Source organism: Bubalus kerabau, chromosome 23 (genome assembly GCF_029407905.1).
Source record: "Bubalus kerabau isolate K-KA32 ecotype Philippines breed swamp buffalo chromosome 23, PCC_UOA_SB_1v2, whole genome shotgun sequence".
NCBI lineage: Eukaryota > Metazoa > Chordata > Mammalia > Artiodactyla > Bovidae > Bubalus > Bubalus kerabau.
This window is the reverse complement of record NC_073646.1, coordinates 32756529-32776976: the sequence shown is the minus strand read 5'-3', so window position 1 is coordinate 32776976 and position 20448 is coordinate 32756529. Positions and strand designations below refer to the sequence as shown.

The following is a 20448-nucleotide window of genomic DNA, read 5'->3' as shown; positions in this document are numbered from 1 at the left end:
CAGTCACTTGCAACCAAAGTAATTCCAATGAACTTATTTGGTGTGTGTTTTCCACCCATTTGCCTGCTTTGTAAGTGCTGTTTCCTCTCTAAGAATTCATTCCCATAACTCCAACTCACAGATTTCTTTCTTTTAAGACTGAGGTTCAATGCTAAATCCTTAATTAAAAACAGCAGCCCATGTTTCCAGCTGAAGTGGTCGTGCTCTCTTCTGCTCTGTGGCATTCACTGTTACTTTATGACAGTGATGCTGTCTCTTATAATAAAGCTCTACTTGCACATGTTGGATCTCGCCTCTTATCCTCCATTAATTGTAAAGTATCCTAAGAGCAGAGATTGTGTGGTCGTCGGTTTGCTAATCGTCGGAAGATCCAGCGTTGGACTGTGATGTGAGAGGAAATACTCCTTCAACTTTTTCTTGAGTTGTATTTCCATCTGATTCCTGCAAGCCATGGGAGCAGACTTTGGGAAGTAGTTAAGTTTCCCAATCAAGCAAACTTCATCTGACAGCACTGTGTTCTAAGCATGAGTTTCAGCTCCTAGAATAGGGACTTTCCCCACAGTAAAGCTGCTCGACGTTATTGTTGTTCAGTCATTAAATCATGTCCGACTCTTTGCAACCCCATGGACTGTAGCATGCCAGGCTTCCCCGTCCTTCACCAGCTCCCAGAATTTGCTCAAACTCATGTCCATTCAGTTGGTGATGACAGCCAACCACCTCATCCTCTGTTGCCCTCTTCTCCTCCTGCCCTCAATATTTCCCAGCATCAGGGTCTTTTCCAATGAGTTGGCTCTTGGCATCAGGTGGCCAAAATATTGGAGCTTCAGCTTTAGCATCATCAGTGCTTCCAATGAATATTCAGGGTTGATTTCCTTCAGGTGTACAGCCCCTCTTTTAAATTCTTGCTCCAAAAGGCGTGCCAGTCCATCATTTCTGCAGAGCAGCCTCACGCATGGGTACTCTCCAGTCTTTCTGAGTCTCTGTGAGCTCATGGAATGATACTACTGGCAGGCCATCCAAATAGTACTCCTCATTGAATTTGGGGCCAGGATCAAAACTAACAAGAACCCACAGTCTGTAGAATTTGCTACCGTAAGAATCATCAAAATCCCACAGCTGGAAAGATCCATAGTACCAACTAAACATATCCCATGCTTTTACTCAGGTTTTTCCTTACTCTTAGGATGGCACCCATCCCAACCCTTCTTCCCTGACTACTCAAATATTTATTGTTTCTCAAGTTCCCTCCAGCATTCTCTCTGCCCCCACCACTGGGGCCATTTTTGTCCCCCTTCTGGCCCTCCTCAGCACCCTCCTTCCCCCTCTCGTAGCTCTTGTTGATTGAGAGCATACAGCCTTCTTTGCATTACATTTGTACTGCCCAAGTCTGTCTTCCCGACTAAGGTGTTGGCTAAAGCTTATTCTTTTTGCTGTCCTATCTCCCAGCATGGAGCCTGGCATAGATTAGGTGCTCAGTCAATATTTATTGTAGGCATCGTTCCCCCTGTAATTACATGATGACAACAGGAAATATTTATCTTCTTGAATCTAGGTAAAACTGAACCTGATTAAGCAAGGCAGACAGGAGTCTGGGCAACTCCTGTGGCATTCCAACGGAGGAAAAATTCATAACTTATTTCAGCAAACACTTATAACACCAGTGGAGTTTGTTCAGTGGTGATAAATGTATTTGTATTGTCACTTCATCTTCATTGGCTCTTTGTTCCTCTTTACTGGATTGCAAAATTCTGGAGCAGATAGAGGCTATTTCCTTTCTTTACCATCTTCACTGTGTCTAATGTAAGATAATGAACAAGGTGGACAGGTCTTAAGTGATTGATTCATTGACTGACTCAGTCAATAAACGCTTTCTCAGCTTTCACTGACTGCCAAAGATGTGAACCAGGGCCTTTCAGTCCAGTTCCAGATACTATGTTTTATCACGGCATCTTGTTTATGAATTTGAATCAACATGAAAACATTAATCAGGTCAATATGGGCTTCCCTGGTGGCTTAGAGGATAAAGCATCTGCCCACAATGCGGGAGACCTGGGTTTGATCCCTGGGTAGGGAAGATCCCCTGGAGAAGGAAATGGCAACCCACTCCAGTATTCTTGCCTGGAGAATCCCACGGACAGAGGAGCCTGATAGGCTATAGTCCATGGGGTCGCAAAGAGTCGGACACGACTGAGCGACTTCACTTCACTTCATGGGGACAAAGCAAAGGGTGATGAATTCTGCCCTAGGAAATGCCTTCCAGCAGTAGGGATTTTTTTTTTTTTTCTGATACAGACCATTTTTAAAGTTTTTATTGAATTTGTTACAATATTTCTTCCGTTTCATGGTTTGTTTGTTTTTCGGGTTGTTTTTTTTTTTTTTTTTTTTTTTTGGTTTTCTGGCCCTGAGGCCTGTAAGATCTTAGCTCAACAACCAAGGATTGAACCCACACCTCCTGTATTGGAATGCAAAGTCTTAACCACTGGATTGTCAGGGAAATCTCAGGAAGGGATATCTAAGCTTCATTTTGCAAGTACATTGGCCACTCAGAGGAGAAAAGACTTGAGGCAGATGGTCCTCTGTGGAAATGTTACAATTTCCAGCCTAAATACCCAAAGCATGGCAAAACCAACCCAAAGCATGCCTTACATGCTCCAGAATGGGTTTCAACTCTGAATACAGCATGATGAAGTGGAGACAGCCAGCTACAGAGGATGGGATGTTGGGTTCTGGGCCAGCAGGGCAACTGCAAGAAAGTCTTACCCCCTCTCTGAGCCTACGTTTCCTCATCTGTAAAATGGGTATGACAACCCTAATCAAAAGAAAACTCAACTATGAAACTCCGCCATAGTCTGGAAAAGAGGTCCAGTTTTTGCTGTGGTGCAAATCTTCCACTGGGCTTCCCAGGTGGTTCAGCCGTGAAGAATCTGCCTGCCAATGCAGGAGACGTGGGTTCGACCCCTGGGTTGGGAAGATCCCCTGGAGAAGCAAATGACAACCCACTCCAGGATTCTTGCCTCAGAAATCCCATGGAAAGAGGAGCCTGGCAGGCTACAGTTCACGGGGTCGAAAAAGAGTCGGACACAACTTAGCAAGTAAACAACAACAACAAGCACTCCACTGGCATCTCTACTGCTGTGGTCTCCCTTTCTTCCTCTCCTTCAAAGAGCTCACTGCTTTCATGATGAAAGATAAACAGCAGCCCCACCGCTCACCCAAGGAGCAGTGGACAGAGCAATGGTGTGGAAGAAGCAGTTAAAATATAAAATAATAGCAAGGGGCTGAAATTGCCCCTGACTGCCCATTGCTGCTCTAGTTTTTATAGTCCATTAAAACCTACAATCACTGTAATGTTTATGCATTATTGGGGAGATAAATTGCATAATTTTCATTTTGCAATTTAAATGTAATTATGATCTTACTAATGACTAAAACCTGAATTTGCTAGACTATCAGTTTTTCTAACCCTTGCCAAAATTATAGGTAATTACTTAAGGCTTACAATAATTATAAGTCCATCTCTTAAATAATTAATGTGCACTTTCGTGGTACAAAACAGCTAGTAATCAAACGACCTCCGCTTACACTGCAAACCCATGCAATTAGGCCTATTGTGTAGGTCTGTGGAAATATACCCATTTGCAAGAGTCCCTTCAGTTGGCAAGCTGAAACAGAGCTACCGTGGATTATGGCATCAAGTAAGGGAGAAATCCCCGGCTGCCACAAGACAAGAAAAAGGAAGTGATCTGTGAAGCTGTAGGAAGTTCAATATTAATCGACACAGTACTACTGAAGCTGGTGGATTTTGGGCTGAGGAAGGGGAGAAAAGTGGGGCATCCCGTCAGGGCTGGACTTGGAGAAATAGGGAATGATCTATTAATGATTTTCACAAAGAAGCTAAGTGTGGGGGCTTGGGGGGCTATCATCTGCATTTTGTTCCCTTTCTTCTTCTTTAGGGGGCATGCTAATTCCATCACACAACATAGCATAGTCTGCTGAGTTGCAAAGATCCCACAGGGATTAACAAGGTGATATTTTTTGCCCTTGAGGAATCAGCCCACTACTGTGTATTACAAGATAGGCAAATAGAAAATTAGAACATACTCTGATAAGTGTTACAATTTTCCACAAAGTACTAGTAGATAGACAGGGAAACCTGGCATGCTGCAGTCCATGGGGTCACACAGAGCTGGACATGACTGAACGGCTGAACAACAGCTGGTAGATACGGGAACACTGAGCCACGAATGGTGTTTCTCATACAGTAAGTCCCCTACATACGAGAGAGTTCCATTCCAAGTGCAAGTTCGTAAGGCCAAAATGTGTTTGTAAGTCCATCAAAGTTAGCCTAGGTACCCAACTAACACAGTAGGCTATATTGTACTGTATTGTAATAAGTTTATAATCCTTTTCACACAAATGGAATGCAACGTGATATAGGAGACCCTGTTCTTCTGCAGAAAAAAAAAAAAAATCACATACTCAAGTAGTGAAGAGATTGAATTCCAATCTAAGTCCTCCCCTCGAGGCTGTGTCCTCCTAGGAAAGTCATTTTCTCTCTCTGGCTTCACTTTTTCTAAATTAGGAATTAAAGGCTCCAGTCCTGGCAGATTTTGATTCTAAGATCTGGCTCTGCACACCAGGACCTCCAATCAATGGTGAGAGATTCATGTTTCTTGACTATAATCAGCAGCTTAGTAAAAACCACACACCTTTTGCACCAAGGAGATGTTATACCTCCCCATCCTGCCATGGGTGGGATGCTGGCATGGAGGATGGCCTGAAATCTGCCATGTCTGAAGAAGCCACCCAATAGCATCTCAGTGCCCTGCCCCGCTGCTGCCCACCACCCCCACCCCCACCCCCACCACAAAGCAACTCTGGTCGCATCTTCTGCACAAACAGCAGCCCCACTGCCTGTTGTGCTTCAACGCTTGACAGATTCCACCTCCATGGTCAACAGGGTGTCACATGGGCCCCAGTGACGTTTACAAATCTGTGGGAAGAACCCTGGTCCATGCTGTCAGCTTCACACTGCATTGCCCTCCAGCAAAAGGCCTGACTCAAAGGGTAGCACAGACTCTGTTGCCAGCTATGGCAGAAGATTGTCCCTGAGGCAAGCCAGATTTCTCATTACTTAGCAAGTCACTCCACAGTGGGACTCGGCCCCCTTGAATCCACAGTGTGATGGCATAGCAAGACCTATTGAGCACCTCCCTGTTTACTTGGGTGAAAAACATGTCCCTGGCAGCTCCAGTCCCACCCAAACTCACAGCAAAGACTCAGAAATCCCTAGCTCGGCATACTCCATCCTTTAGCCAATGGGACACGGGCTGAGAGCAGGTGGAGTCTGGTGGCAGACGGGGGACCCCCAGCTGCAAGAGGGCTTTCCTGTGATCACTGTAGTTTTTTTTTGTTTTTTGTTTGTTTGTTTTTTTTTTTTTTTTTTTTTTTTTGCTGTGCCGGGTCTTCTTTGTTGCCCGGGTTTTTCACTAGTTGTCGCAAGCGGGGGCTACTCTCCAGTTGCAGTGCATGGGCTCCTCATCGTGGTGGCTTCTCTTGTTGCTCTCAAGGATTGAGGTCTCAGAAGTTTCAAGTCCTAGGCTCTAGAGCACAAGCTCAGTAGTTGCAGCACATGGGACTTAGATGCTCCATGGCATGTGGGATCTTCCTGGATCAGGGATCAAACCTGTGTCTCCTGCATTGGCAGGCAGATGCTTTACCACTGAGCCACCAGGGAAGCCTACGATCACTCCATTCGTACACCCCAGTTTCCTCCCTGGATTCTGGTTTCTCACAACCAGAGTGTCACTCAACTGTGGGCAAAGCTACAGACTTTTAGATGATAGAGAGAAAGTATGACAAAGTACAGCAGGATTTGGAATCAAATGGATTTGGTTCCATTCCAGCTACAATACTCATAGCTCTAAGGTCTTGGGCAAGTTATGAAGGTATTTCTTGGTCTCAGTTTCTCAGTATGAGACATGGGGATGGTAATTTTCTAGTGAAGTTGTTATAAACATCAGTAATGGTTCTTAAAATGTTCACAGAATAGGTCTTAATGAATGAGAAGTGTAAAAAATCATCATGTCTAAATCTAGACATTTCGGGAACTGTTTTCAGGTCATCAAACAGGGATTTCATGCCCCCTTCTTGGTACCTCTGAGGGTTTTACCATTGCCTTCCAAGTACTGTTCTTCTTCTGTAACCAACACTTTGGTTGATTTGGTCTGGTTGCATCTCAACTCCAGGTTCACCTTCAGACACTATCTTGGACTCTTCTGACCCCACTACAGCCAAGTGTTCTCACCTACCCAGGCTTGGGTCCCAGAGCCTTGGCTATGGAGAATCTGGGTGAGGACTGATTCCATCAAGGTCACAATAGTGAAGCAAAGAAGCAGCCTAGCAGAAATTAGCATGGGGCAGTGGGCTGGGATGTGAAACAATGGTTACGTTGACTTGCATTTGGAAGCCAAGCCATTGAGTCCCATTTCTGAGTGACCAACAAGTCGGTATGTTTTTCGAAGACCAAACACAGCAACTTCCAACCAACTTTGCATTCTCACCCTAAGGAGTTGAATGGGGGGGGATGAAAGATCAATTATGAAATCCCTTGTCCCTGCTCCCTGATGTACAGCAGACCCTGTGCATAGACGTCAGGTAGGGAGTCATCAATACCGGCTGGGTGTCCATCACAGAGCCATGCGCTTCCCAGGGCATTCACTTTAGTAGGGAAGAAAGTCACTTTTTTTCAGAGGTGGGTGTTCAGGGTAGTGTTCAGTTCAGTTCAGTCGCTCAGTCGTGTCTGACTTTTCACGACCCCATGAATCACAGCACGCCAGGCCTGCCTGTCCATCACCAACTCCCGGAGTTCACTCAGACTCACGTCCATCGAGTCAGTAATGCCATCCAGCCATCTCATCCTCTGTCATCCCCTTCTCCTCCTGCCCCCAATCCCTCCCAGCATCAGAGTCTTTTCCAATGAGTCAATTCTTCGCATGAGGTGACCAAGGTACTGGAGTTTCAGCTTTAGCATCATTCCTTCCAAAGAACACCCAAGGACCAATCTCCTTTAGAATGGGCTGGTTGGATCTCCTTGCAGTCCAGGGGATTCTCAAGAGTCTTCTCTAACACCACAGTTCAAAAGCATCAATTCTTCAGCGCTCAGCTTTCTTCACAGTCCAACTCTCACATCCATACATGACCATCCATACATGGAAAAACCATAGCCTTGACTAGACAGACCTTTGTTGGCAAAGTAATGTCTCTGCTTTTGAATATGCTATCTAGGTTGGACATAACTTTCCTTCCAAAGAGTAAGCGTCTTTTAATTTCATGGCTGCAATCACCATCTGCAGTGATTTTGGAGCCCCCAAAAATAAAGTCTGACACTGTTTCCACTGTTTCCCCATCTATTTCCCATGAAGTGGTGGGACCAGATGCCATGATCTTAGTTTTCTGAATGTTGAGCTTTAAGCCAACTTTTTCACTCTCCTCTTTCACCTTCATCAAGAGGCTTTTGAGTTCCTCTTCACTTTCTGCCATAAGGTGGTGTCATCTGCATATCTGAGGATATTGATATTTCTCCAGGCAATTTTGATTCCAGCTTGTGCTTCTTCCAGCCCAGCATTTCTCATGATGTACTCTGCATATAAGTTAAATAAGCAGGGTGACAATATACAGCCTTGACATACTCCTTTTCCTATTTGGAACCAGTCTGTTTTTCCATGTCCAGTTATAACTGTTGCTTCTTGACCTGCATACAGGTTTCTCAAGAGGCAGGTCAGGTGGTCTGGTATTCCCATCTCTTTCATAATTTTCCACAGTTTATTGTGATCCACACAGTCAAAGGCTTTGGCATAGTCAATAAAGAAGAAATAGATGTTTTTCTGGAACTCTCTTGCTTTTTCCATGATCCAGAGGATGTTGGCAATTTGATCTCTGGTTCCTCTGCCTTTTCTAAAACCAGCTTGAACATCTGGAAGTTCACGTATTGCTGAAGCCTGGCTTGGAGAATTTTGAGCATTATTGTACTAGTGTTAGAGGAAAAGAAAAAGCAGCACGGCCCGCTGTTGGGGACACAGGACAAGAGCTGTGGCTAAAGACCAGCAGATCCCAACTTCATCCAGAGAAGGGTGTCGCCTTTGATTGCACTTAATTCAACATAACTGTATTCCATTTCAGAACTGTGACATTTAAAATTTTAAACCAATGTAAAACATTTTTATTTTGTCATAAAATATCAATCTTTATAAGAAATAGAAATTTCCCCCCACCATCACCCCCTCCCAAATAACTCTGTAACTATCCCTTTAATTAGATGCTCTTTAATAAATATATCTTGTTCTCAAATCCCCACGTACTTGGTACAGTAGTTCATTAGCACAGGAAGAAGCAATTTAGATTTCCTCCGATAATAGCATCTGTTGCTAATCAAATTAAGGCAGGATGTGCCGACGTATCTAAAGCCGGACATGCTAGTGTGGGGCGAGGTGGGGGGAAGCTCAGGGCAGTAAATATCATCTTTAAAATGACAGTCTCAGAGAAGGAGAATAGTGTATGATATCCCTTATATGTCGAAGCTGAAAAGAAATGATACAAATGAGTGTGTTGGGTTACTCAGTCATGTCTGACTCTGCGACCCCATGGACTGTAGCTCGCCAAGCTCTGTCCTCTGAAATTCTTCAGGCAAGAATACTAGAGTGAGTTGTCATTTCCTTCTCCAGGGGATCTTCCTGACCCAGGGATCAAACCTGTGTCTCTTATGTCTCCCACATTGGCAGGCAGGTTCTTTATCATCTGAGCCACCACAGAAGCCCAAATAGTGATCCAAATGAAGCTACTTCCAAAACAGAAAGAGACTCAGAGACTTAGAGAGAAAGTTATGATTGTTGGGGGTATGGATGGGGAAGGGATAGTTAGGGAGTTCGGGATACACACGCACACACTGCTATATTTAAAATGCATAACCAACAAGGACTGACTGTATAGCACATGGAACTCTGCTCAATGCTATGCGCCAGCCTGGATGGGAGGAGAGTTTGGGGGAGAATGGATACATGTATACATATGTTCACCTGAAGCTGTCACAACATTGTTAATTGGCTATACTCCGATCAAACAGCAAAAAAAAAAAAAAAAAAAAGGCAAAAAAAATCTATGAAGCAGAATGCTAAACAAATCTTGAAAATATAGAACATTCACTACAAAATACAAACAAGCAAAACACAGAAAAAAATAAAATTACATTCTCATGTCCTCAGTGAATGTGGCTGTCCTGATGTCAAGTCTCTCGCCTTGTTTTCCCTGTGAAGATATTCTTATTGATCGGAACATCCAGGGGGATGCAGGGTTTATCAAATCTTGTCACTAGACCTAAAAGCAACAGTGAGTCATGACCAATGGACTCTCTGAAATCCATGCATTCATTCATTTATACAATTAACACTGCTGGAGCTCCTGCTCTGTTACCTTCTGGCAGGCCTTGGGGAGGCAGAAAAAAAAAGAAAGACATAGAGAAGTCATTCTGAATTCTGTGTCCCTCAGTGTGAAGGCAGGTGGGACCATAGACATGCCCACCTCTGAATCCACCAGAGCCAACCCACCACACATACTCAGCACTCGCTCACTGACTCACTCATTCATTCACTCCGTAAGTGCTGTGAACCAGGATCTTTGTGGTCACTGGAGGTACAGCTCTGAATGAACCAATGTCCCTGCCCTCAGGGAGCTTACCTTCTAGGGGATGGGGGAGACCAGCTACACACTGTAAGAGAGGAGAGACAGTGAAACGGGGCAATGAGACAGAAAAACGGAGGGGTATGTGTTATGCTGCTCTCTTTAGCAGTGGTCCCTAATCTTTTGGCACCAGGGACCAGATTCATGAAAGAAAATTTTTCCATGGATGAGGGTGGGGGATGGTTTGGGGATGATTCAAACACATTACATTTCCTGCGCATTTTATTTCTATTATTATTACATCAGCTCCATCTCAGATCATCAGGCCTTAGATCCCAGAGGTTGGGGTCCCCTGCCTTAGGGGGATCAGGAAAGGCCTGAGAAAGTCACCTTTGAGCAGAGGTCATGATCAAGTGAAGGAATGAGACACAAGATCTGAGAGCCATGCAAAGATCTGCAGAAAGACTCTAAAACCTCAAGGAAAGAGGCAGTGCAAGGGTGGTCTGGCTTTAGAGACTGTGTTTTCAACACCTCCTAGCCCCCTCCAGCCCATCCCTGCATGGTCCTTCCCTTGTCATTGGTGTGTATGAACTTGGAGGGCATTACACGAAGTGAAATGAGTCAGACAGAAAAAGACAAATACCATATGATCTCATTTATATGTGGAATCTAAAAGAAAAAACATATTCTCATAGAATGAGAATACATGATGAGTGGTGACTGATTGGTGGTTGCCAGACCTGAGAGCAGGCTGGTGGTGGAGCGGTGGGGGCGGTGGTATGGGGTGGTGCAAAATGGATGAAGGGGTCAAAAGATACCAAATTCCAATTATAAAATACATAAATGATGGGGATATGATGTACAGCATGCTAACTATGGTTAATAATACTGTATTTTATATTTGAAAGTTTTTAAGAGTGCATTTTCAAAGTCCTTATCACAAGAAAGAAAAAGTGTCTAACCAAGTATGGTGACAGGTGTTAACTAGATGATCATGGGGGTTACTTCACAATGTTTACAAATATCAAATCATTAGCTGTACACCTGAACCTGATACCATAGCATTAATAGCTGTCAATTACACCTCCATGAAACATGTAAGTGACATCACCTGATGACACAGCAGTGTTATTCCCATGAACCACGGGCAGCTTCCAGGAAAGGAAAATCGTTGGCTTCTGGGGATGGGCGGGTGGGTGATTGCATCTGTGGTTGCAAAGCTGAAGCTCAGAGAACCCAGGAGCCGTGCTGAGGTTGGAAGAGAACCAGGAGAGCACGGTGACCTAGAACCACTGTGGAGACAGTCACTGCAGACAGAAGAGACGAGCCATTGTGCCCTTTGCTACTGAATCTTGAGTCAAATGAGCAAAGGGAAGGGACCATTGGATCTGGTGGAAGGGAGGTGGTTGCTGACTTTGGCAAGAGTGTTTCCATGGGTGGTAAAGACAAGTGCTTGGTCACTGTGAGTGGATGAGACACCAGGACACTAAGGAAGGGGACCTGGGCTCTGACAGGGAGCCGAGCGAGACCTGGGCTGGCAGCCGAAGGAGGAGGCAGGTCCAGGGAGAGCATTGTTAAAAGGATGAGAGCTTTGGCAAGACAAGTGAGTCCCCTACTTATGAACCTTCAAGTTGGGAACTTTCAAAAATGTGAATGTGTGTTGGCACGTCCAGTCATGCAAGTTTGTTCATGCGTCTGGCATACACAGTCACCTGTGTGCATCTTTCAAAGTGGCTGTGCTTTTGTGTACTTTACAGAACTGTTTTTTTTGTGTTTGTTCTTTATGTATTATTTGTGTGAAAATATCATAAACCTATTACAATATAGTATTATATAGCTGATTGCATGATTGATAGTTGGGTACCTAGACTAACCTTGTTGCACTTAGGAACAAAATTGGACTTAAGAACCTACTTTTGGGACTTCCCTGGTGACCCAGTGGTAGAGGATCTGCCTGCCAATGCATGGGACAAGGGTTCCAACCATGTGGGGTCCAGGAAGATCCCACATGCTACAGAGCAAATAAGCCTGTGTGCCACAACTACTGAGCCTGTGCCCTAAAGCTTGTGCTCTGCAACGAGAAGCCACAGCAATGAGAAGCCGGCAAATGGCAACTAGAGAGTAGACCCCTGCTTGCGTCAACTGGAGAAAGTCCTCTTGCAACAGTGAAGACCCAGCACATCCCAAGATAAATAAATGAAAAAATAAATAAATAAACACACTCTTTGAACGGAACTACCTTCATAAGCTAATGGTAACAGCTCTGGAAAGAGGGAGAAAACTGGCATTGAAGAGAACATGGAAACTGCAGGAGGGGGCCCGTGTTCCACTGGTGACATGAGTCTTAGATGGGTGCCAGACATTGTCATCCATCCTGTAAGGCGGGAAAGCAGAAAATATGTGCAAGATGGAACTGGACAAGTAGATAACAAGGCGGCAAATTCAGGACGTTTTCCTACGGCTTTTAATTTCACAGTAAACCATGATGTCAGACAGCCTGAGGAGGAGGGGGTGAGAGGTTGGCAGGTGTGGGAGAATCCACTCTGGAGTTGCAGGGGGACACCCGGGTGGTGCTGAGGTTCCACCTGAGAATGGCAATCGTGAATTGAAAGGGAGAGCTGACAGCCCTGTAGAGTGATCTTCTGTGGCCGTGTTCAGCGCTCGACATGGGGGAGAGGTTGACATTTGAGTTGGAGGCAGTTAGGATGGTGGGAGGGCGGAGCGGGGTATGAGGATGTATGCGGGCAAAGGAGGGCCTATAAGGATGCAGTGTGGACTCCAAGCTGGACCAGGAAGGGAGTGAACATACAAGAGGTACAACAGAAAAGTGGCAACATCAGTGGACTGGAGGACCGGTGGCATCAAAATAAGGGTATGAGAGGAAGTGAGTGGGAAACATGGTGACGGTTGCCCTCTGCAGGTGGACATCTTGCATCTTAGGGATGACACCGAGATTAGTCATTATCTTGTTCATGTACTAGGGCTTGTGATGGATAAGGGCTAGGACCAGGACAGAGTCCTAGGAAGTGACTGGCTAATGCAGGAAGCCCTAATGAGTCAACTTCAATTGACCTCCTCTAAGAATGTGGGATAGAAGTAAAACTAAGCTGAACCAGGAATAATGAATGTAAATCTGAGGGCAAGAACCTAGTACTGGATGGGAATTGAAAGAGGATCCAGAGCAGGGCATGTGGAGCTAGACTTCTAGCTCCAGACTTCTAGCAGAAATCGGAGGGTAGAGGAGTATGTAGTGTGGACACGTCCATGTGTGGACACGTCAGTGCACATAGGCTCAGGGGGTCTTCTGAACCCCCCAGGGTCCCCACTGGTTCCATGCTTGGGCGTCTCTGCCCTTGAATCTCAAAGGCACACAGTGTGGCTTTTGACAGCAGCAAGGTGCCATGGGCAGCAGCACAGTCCCGTGGGTGGTGAACAGCTTGGCGTGACTTGAGGATAGTGGGCAGTGCAGGTCAGTGACCGCTGGGCGGAGCCACGCTGGCCTGTGGCCATTTCTGAGGGTTCAAGTGAGAAATAGACCGCATGCTCCACTCCTCCCAACACAGTATTTAAAGGGCAATGAGGCAGTCAAGGTGATGACGTGGAATGAGGGCGATTAGGAACGCCGCGTTCTAGACCCAGCTCTGCCACAGAATAATAAACAAATTTAACAATAATTTGCCTTTGGGAGATCCAGTAACTGCCAAAGAATGTTGGGAGACGTTATGATCTAGAACAATGTGTTTCCAATATTAGCGTGCCTAAGAATTACCCCCACGAGCTTGTTTCTTGTTCTGCTTTTTGCCACGCCCAAGAGCATGTGAGATCTCAGTTCCCCAGCCAGGGATCAAACCCACACCCACTGCAGTGGAGGCATAGAGTCTTAACCACTGGACCCGCAGCAAGCTTGTCAAAGTACAGGTCCCTGGTCTGGTGACTCTGATACCGTGTGTCAGGAACAAGGTCCATGTATTTCATTTCTAACCAGCTCCCAGGGGATGCAGATGCTACTAAACCCTGGACCACACTTTGACTAGCACTGGCAGAGGAGGAACGATGGGGGGAAAAAAAGAAATCAGGAGCATGGGTGGTCCAAGGACACAAAAAGGAGAGGGTCAGGCTGAAGGTAATTGCCAGGGGCTTCACAATTGGTGAAGCTATCCTTCACGGGACGGTAGTCAGCCCCTCAGAACTCAAGGTAAGACTGGATTGTGGAAGGCTGCTACACCACAGTGATTAGCCTGGACTGCTTTCTACAGGCAATAACTTTTGAGAGTGGAGGTGATGACAGAATGAGAATAATGTCATAGGAATGTTATCTTGGCAGCAAATGGCAGTAAAGACTTGAGTCATCACAAGGGAGACGAGAAGGAAGGTCATTAGTCACTAAGAAGTGGGGGGATTGTCATAAGACATGGAACGAGAGAAACTTACTTTCAAACAGGGAAGTCAGTTTGAATCTGGGAAAAGATTAAAAAAAAAAAAAAGATCAGTAGGGCTGAATGACAAAGTAACTGCAAGGAAGCAAGTGATGGAAGAGCTTATGATGGCTGAGGATTTTTGACCTTCTGATCTTCTGTCTTGGGTACCATTTTAGAGAAAAGTCACCAGGAATATACCTTCCTTTATTCAGATATGGAATCAGAGACAAGCATTAAGAAGTGAACTTGCCAAGAACATCTGGTTTATCAAATAAGAAACACAGTTATTCGAAGTAAAATGCCACAAAATTCCTGGTTTTACAGTTAGCCCATTCACGGTGGAAAAGTTTCTTTGAACACGAGTGTCATATCCACAAACATCATATCATGGACTTCCCTGGCAGTTCAGTGGTAAAGATTCTGTGCTCCTGGGGACCCAGGTTCAATCCCTGGTCAGGGAACTAGATCCCACATGCCATGAGGTATAGCCAAACCCACCCCCAAAACAAAAACCACATCATACCAGAGCCTTAGGCATCTGAAATGTGAAAGTCAGAGACAAGCTTGTTTCTTTGTGAGCCTGGAAGATGGGTGGATGAATGCAAGGATGACCGTGTTAGTTTCGGTTCTCTTGGGTTCTGGTTCCATGCCTGATCACTTTGCCTTTATTTTCTGATGCTGGGAATTGGTGTGCATGATGATAACTCCTGCTCGTACTGGAAGTGTCTGCTTAGTTTGTTCCTCTCCTATGTTCTAGTTTTGAATAAAGAGATAGTGAAGCAGAGTGGGAAGAGCTCAGAGCAGGGGTCAGGAGACTGCACGTGGGGACATGGCAAGTCATTAACTATGTACCTCACGCCCCTCTTGATGAGGAAATTAGCTCCACAGGTTCCCAGGTAGCTTCTAGCTGTTGTTGTTCTGTTGCTAAATCGTGTCTGACTCTGTGTGACCCTATGGACTCCTGCCCTCAGGCTCCTCTGTCCTCCACTATCTCCCAGAGTGTGCTCAAGCTCAGATCCATTGCGACGGTGTCGCTATCTAACCATCTCATCCTCTCCTCTTTTTGCTCCCAATCTTTCCCAGCATCAGCATCTTTTCTAGTGAGTCAGCTCTTCCCATCAGGTGGCCAAAGTATTGGAGCTTCAGCTTCAGCATCAGTCCTTCCAGTGAATATTCAGGGTTGATTTCCTTGAAGATTGATTGGTTTGATATCCCTGCAGTCCAAGGGCCTCTCAAGAGTCTTCTCCAGCACCACGATTCAAAAACATTAATTCTTTGGTGCTTGGCCTTCTCTATGGTCTAACTCTCACGCCCTACATAACTCCTGCTGTAGCTTCCAGAGCTGACAACAAACAGAGGTAGGATACTGGCTCCATTCCTGATATGTTAGTAGACGCTTTCTTTCAAATGCATCCTTTGTCTCCAGAGCACATCAACCTCATTATGAACTGTATACACCACAGGACTACAGGGGAGTGTCAACACCTTGCCAACATCCTGCCTTTCCCACCCCACCATCCCATTCTTCCCCTCCGCACTTCTCTTATTTTCTTCTCCTCTCTTCCCTTCATTTCTCTTCACTCCTGTGCCCATCTCTTTTGCCCTTCACTCCAGCATAGATACACACTTATGTTCTCTCTCTCGCTCTCCCCTTCTACGTAGGAATAATAGAAATTACCCAAGTGTGTGCCCTCCTCCCCACATTTTCCTGTATCAGAAGTTTTCCTTGCAAGCAGACTTCCCTGGTGGTCCAGTGGTTAGAGTTCACCTTCCAATGCAGGAGGTGAGAGTTCGATTCCTGGCTGGGGGGGCTAAGATCCCACATGCCTCATGGTCAAAAAACCAAAACATAAAACAGAAGCAATATTGTAACAAGTTAAAGACTTTAAAATGGTATACATAAAAAAAAAGTCTTCTAATTTTTTTAAAATTAAAATTTTCCTTGCTAAATCTGCTACCAGTAGGTGAAATGTTAACATCCAAGATCTGCTGTTTTGCCCAGAGAGACTCTCTACAGAAGCCTTTTATGGAAATGTGAATCGTCCCGCAAAGGGCAGTGGTATACTCGTGTTGGCTGATTCATCAGATGTCCACCTGGAGAAGGAAATGGCAACCCACTCCAGTGTTCTTGCCCGGAGAATCCCAGGGACAGAGGAGCCTGGTGGGCTGCCGTCTATGGGGTCACACAGAGTCGGACGTGACTGAAGCGACTTAGCATGCATGCATGCATGCATTGGAGAAGGCAATTGCAACCTACTCCAGTGTTCTTGCCTGGAGAATCCCAGGGACAGAGGAGCCTGGTGGGCTGCCATCTGTGGGGTCGCACAGAGTCGGATACAACTGATGCAACTTAGCATCACCAGCAGATGTCCACCAGGCATCTCACTGAGCACCAAAGCACAGGAAGAAGCGTTCCTGAAATAAGCAGGACTCAGAGGGGCAAAGGCTGCGGGACCCAGGCCAGTCTTGGCTGCAAAGAGATCCCGCCCTCTCTTCGGCAGAGAGAGAAAAGCTCTGAGCCCAACTCTGTGTTACTGTGTAGCCCAAAGCCACCATCTTCTGAGTTCTTAGAGCCAATTATAACATCAGATGTGGGGAAAGGTTCTCATCAAACTCTAGAATGATGACTTTCAGAGTACCAGGCAGAGGGGAACAGAAGCAAGAGGAAAGAGACTAATGGAGGCAGTGTCGCCCACGGCCAGCCAGGGATGAGAGCAAGTTACTCACGATTAGACAGTAAATTGAGACAGTCCAGGCTTCTGCCTGGGATTCCAGCTTAATTATTAGTAATATCCCCTTCACTTTGGAAAGTGTCATGGCATAGATCAAAAATAATACGCTCCTCATTCATACTGAATGTTTCCCAAGGACTCAGACTAACTGGCTCCCTCCTGTCTTTACTACACAGTCTTTCACAGTCTTTATTTATTTATTTATTTTTTTTGGTCTTAGCTGAAGCCAGTCAAATCCAGCCCACTTCATCTGACTAAAATACACACATGCAAAGCAGTTAGGCAGTTGCGTAGAGCTGGAGCAGCCGTTATTCCAAATCAAGACTCCCAAGTGTACTCTTGGATCCAAAGCCTCAGACTTAGAGAGTTGACCTTGACCTTTGGCTGTTGGCCTGGGGGTGGCAGCTGTCCTAAAATGTTGAAGGCAAAGCTTTGTGCTTTGAGACCCATAGGGATGAAATCAGCTTAGGATGCGTGCCTGTGTGCGTGCTCAGTCGCGTTCAGTTCTTTATGACCCCAAGGGCTGTAACCCCACCAGGCTCTCCGTCCATGGGATTCTCCAGGCAAGAATACTGCAGTGGCTATTCCCTCCTTCAGGGGATCTTCCCCACTCCCAGGGATTGAACCCATGTCTCCTGCATTGGCAGGCAGGTCATTTACCACTGTGCTACCTGGGAAGCCCCCAGCTTAGGACAGAAATGCTTAAAACCAGAAGTAACAGAACGGTTTCCATGTTAGGTATTGCTGCAGAAAAGTTTGATGAATGTTTGGGGATTTCTTAACCCAGGCCCTCGTGGCCAATCGGCAGTGATGACCGTCATTCTTAAGGTTGCAAGTGGGAGGCACTGACTCCCTCCCCTGCAGTAACAGCTGTGATATTCAGTCTCATCATTGGTCAATGAACAGGCTTTCTACCTCCTTCTTCTCACTCGGAAGAATTCTTGTCCCCAGTAGGACGATAACTTCCTCATCCTGGCTCTGCAAGAACTCCTTTTTATGAGATCCTGGAGGCTCAGAGCAGCTATCTACCATCCAAAACAGCCTCCGCGTTCATCTTCAGCGAAGGATCTCCAGCTCTTTTGCAAACAAGCATTATTACAACCATTTTATAAAACCTAGACAGAGAGAGCTCCCTGGTGCCTCTTAGGAGTGGTCCAGGGTGGCGGGCTTCTTAGCAGGCCACACGCAAGAACCTCTCCTCCCCCCTCCCCCCCCACACACACCCCTTCTCATGGAAGGAGCCAGGAGGGCAAGAAACCCAGAGCCTGCAAGTCACAAGTCAAAGGAAGGGTAGATAGAAGACAGACACAAAGGCTAGGGTGCTAGACTAAGTGAAACTGAAAGTGTTAGTTGCTCAGTCTTGTCTGATTCTTTGTGACCCCATGGACTATAGCCTGCCAGGCTCCTCTATTCATGGGATTCTCCAGGCAAGAATACTGGAGTGAATAGCCATTCCCTTCCACAAGGGATCTTCCCAACCCACGTTTCAAACCCAGGTCTCCTGCACTGCAGGCAGATTCTTTACCATCTGAACCACCGGGGAAGCCCAAACCCTCTCCTTTTCCTCTTGCTCTCCACCTCTTCTCATGGAAGGAGCTAGGAGGGCAAGAAACCCACAGTCTGCAAGTCACAAGCCAAAGGAAGGACAGAGAGAAGATAGCCACAAAGGGCAGGCCCTAGAATAAACCATGGCCCAAAGATAGGTCCATGTCCTAATCCTCAGAACTCACAAGTGTTTTTTTTTTAATATGGTAGAAGAATCTTCACAGATATGAGTATCCAACCGAGCTTGACATGGGGAGATGATCTTGGGTTATCTGGGTGGGCTCTAAATGCAATCATTTGTATGCTTCTAGCTGCTAGAATTCTTTGGCTTGTGGCCACTTCTTTGGTCACTTTGCCTTCTTCTGTGTGTGTATATTGGAGAAGGCAATGGCACCCCACTCCAGTACTCTTGCCTGGAAAATCCCATGGATGGAGGAGCCTGGTAGGCTGCAGTCCATGGGGTCGCTGAGGGTCAGACACAACTTGAGCGACTTCACTTTCACTTTTCACTTTCATGCACTGGAGAAGGAAATGGCAACCCACTCCAGTGTTCTTGCCTGGAGAATCCCAGGGACAGGGGAGCCTGGTGGGCTGCCGTCTATGGGGTCGCACAGAGTCGGACACGACTGAAGCGACTTAGCAGCAGCAGCAGCAGTGTGTATATGTGTGTTTAAAATCTCTCTGCTTCCCTCTTATAAGGATACATATGATTGTATTTAGGGCCCACCCAGATAACCCAGAACTGTATGATACCTTCATTCTGACACCGTGAAATCGATTTCAGAATGTGGCCTCCAGAACGGCATGAGAATGAATACATTCAGTCATCCACTTGATGGTAAATTGTTACTGCAGCCAAAGGAAACTAAAGCAGGTAGTCCGACTCTTTTGTGACTTCCTGGACTCACCCCACCAGGTTCCTCTGTCCATGGGATTTCCTGGGCAAGAATACTGGAGGGGTTGCCATTTCCTTCTCCAGAGGATCTCCCCAACTCAGGGATCAAACCCACGTCTCCTGCATCGGCAGGAGGATTCTTTACCACTGAGCTACCAGGGAAGCCCCTTCTATTGTTTAAGTCACCAAGTTCATGGTACTTTGTAACTTCAGCCCTAAGAGATTAATATACCTACCTGAGTCAAGAAGATAAGAAAGAGTTGCCAAAACAGGCACTCAGTTGTCAAACCAGAGAGCATCTCTTCCAGGGAGAATGGCCAGGAACTTCTAGGAAGCATATTGTCTGATACTCATTCCTAGAGGCTTTGCTGTGACACAGACCATCAGTGAATCTTCTGTTTCACATGAACACCTGTGGATTTCTCTGCTTGGGAATCAAGTATGCATTGCCTATTTGCTGCCTGTAGGTAGAGACATGTGAACTGAACTGAGACCTACAAAGGGACAGGAAATTGGGACAAGAGGAGGCCACAAGATACAGACATGAATCCTCTTCAGAATCCCAGAGACGTTTGCAAGAGACCTGCTGTGATTTCCCTACTAAAGAGTGAAGTGACAATTCAGGGGACCTGAAGACTTAGGGACTCCACCAGTTGTAGGACAGACAGGCTACATTCTCATTAATGTCATGGCCGAAGCAGGAGTCCAAACCACAGGGTTCGGGACAGTGAGTTGAACGCCTACTTGACAGCTCCACCAGGTTCAAAGCCACGGTGCTCAAGCAGTGGCTGGCAAGGCCAGCCGTGCCTTGCCTGAATCCCCAGTAGACTTTCCTCCCTTTCTGGGCAGGCTGTTGCCCACAAGGGGGCGCCTGCCTCCCCGCACCCTTCCTGGAAATCCTCCTGGGAGGCTCCTCTGCCCACCGCCTGACCTTGGAGGTGCCTGGGAGAACGGGAGATCAAAGAAAGGAAAGTGCTCCTTTCTGGTACTTCAATCAGGGAAAGAAGCAATTAAAATATGAATTAATCTAAGTGAGATGGAAATGCAGATGTAGAACAAGAGCATCTCCATCACCTTGAACCTGCGCTGCACGCAGTTGAGCTCCTGTGATTAAAGACATTTTCATGCCATTAAAAACCTTCTCTTCTAATGTTACAAATGCTCTGTCAGTCAAACGCCCTGA

General features: G+C 46.1%; 1 non-coding gene across 1 annotated transcript; it reads right to left on the bottom strand.

Moving 5' to 3' along the window:
* Positions 1 to 5664: 5664 nt before the first annotated feature.
* TRNAG-GCC (transfer RNA glycine (anticodon GCC)) lies at positions 5665 to 5737 on the bottom strand. The gene has a single exon. It is a non-coding gene; the product is annotated as a tRNA-Gly (tRNA).
* Between the last annotated feature and the right edge of the window lie 14711 nt (positions 5738 to 20448).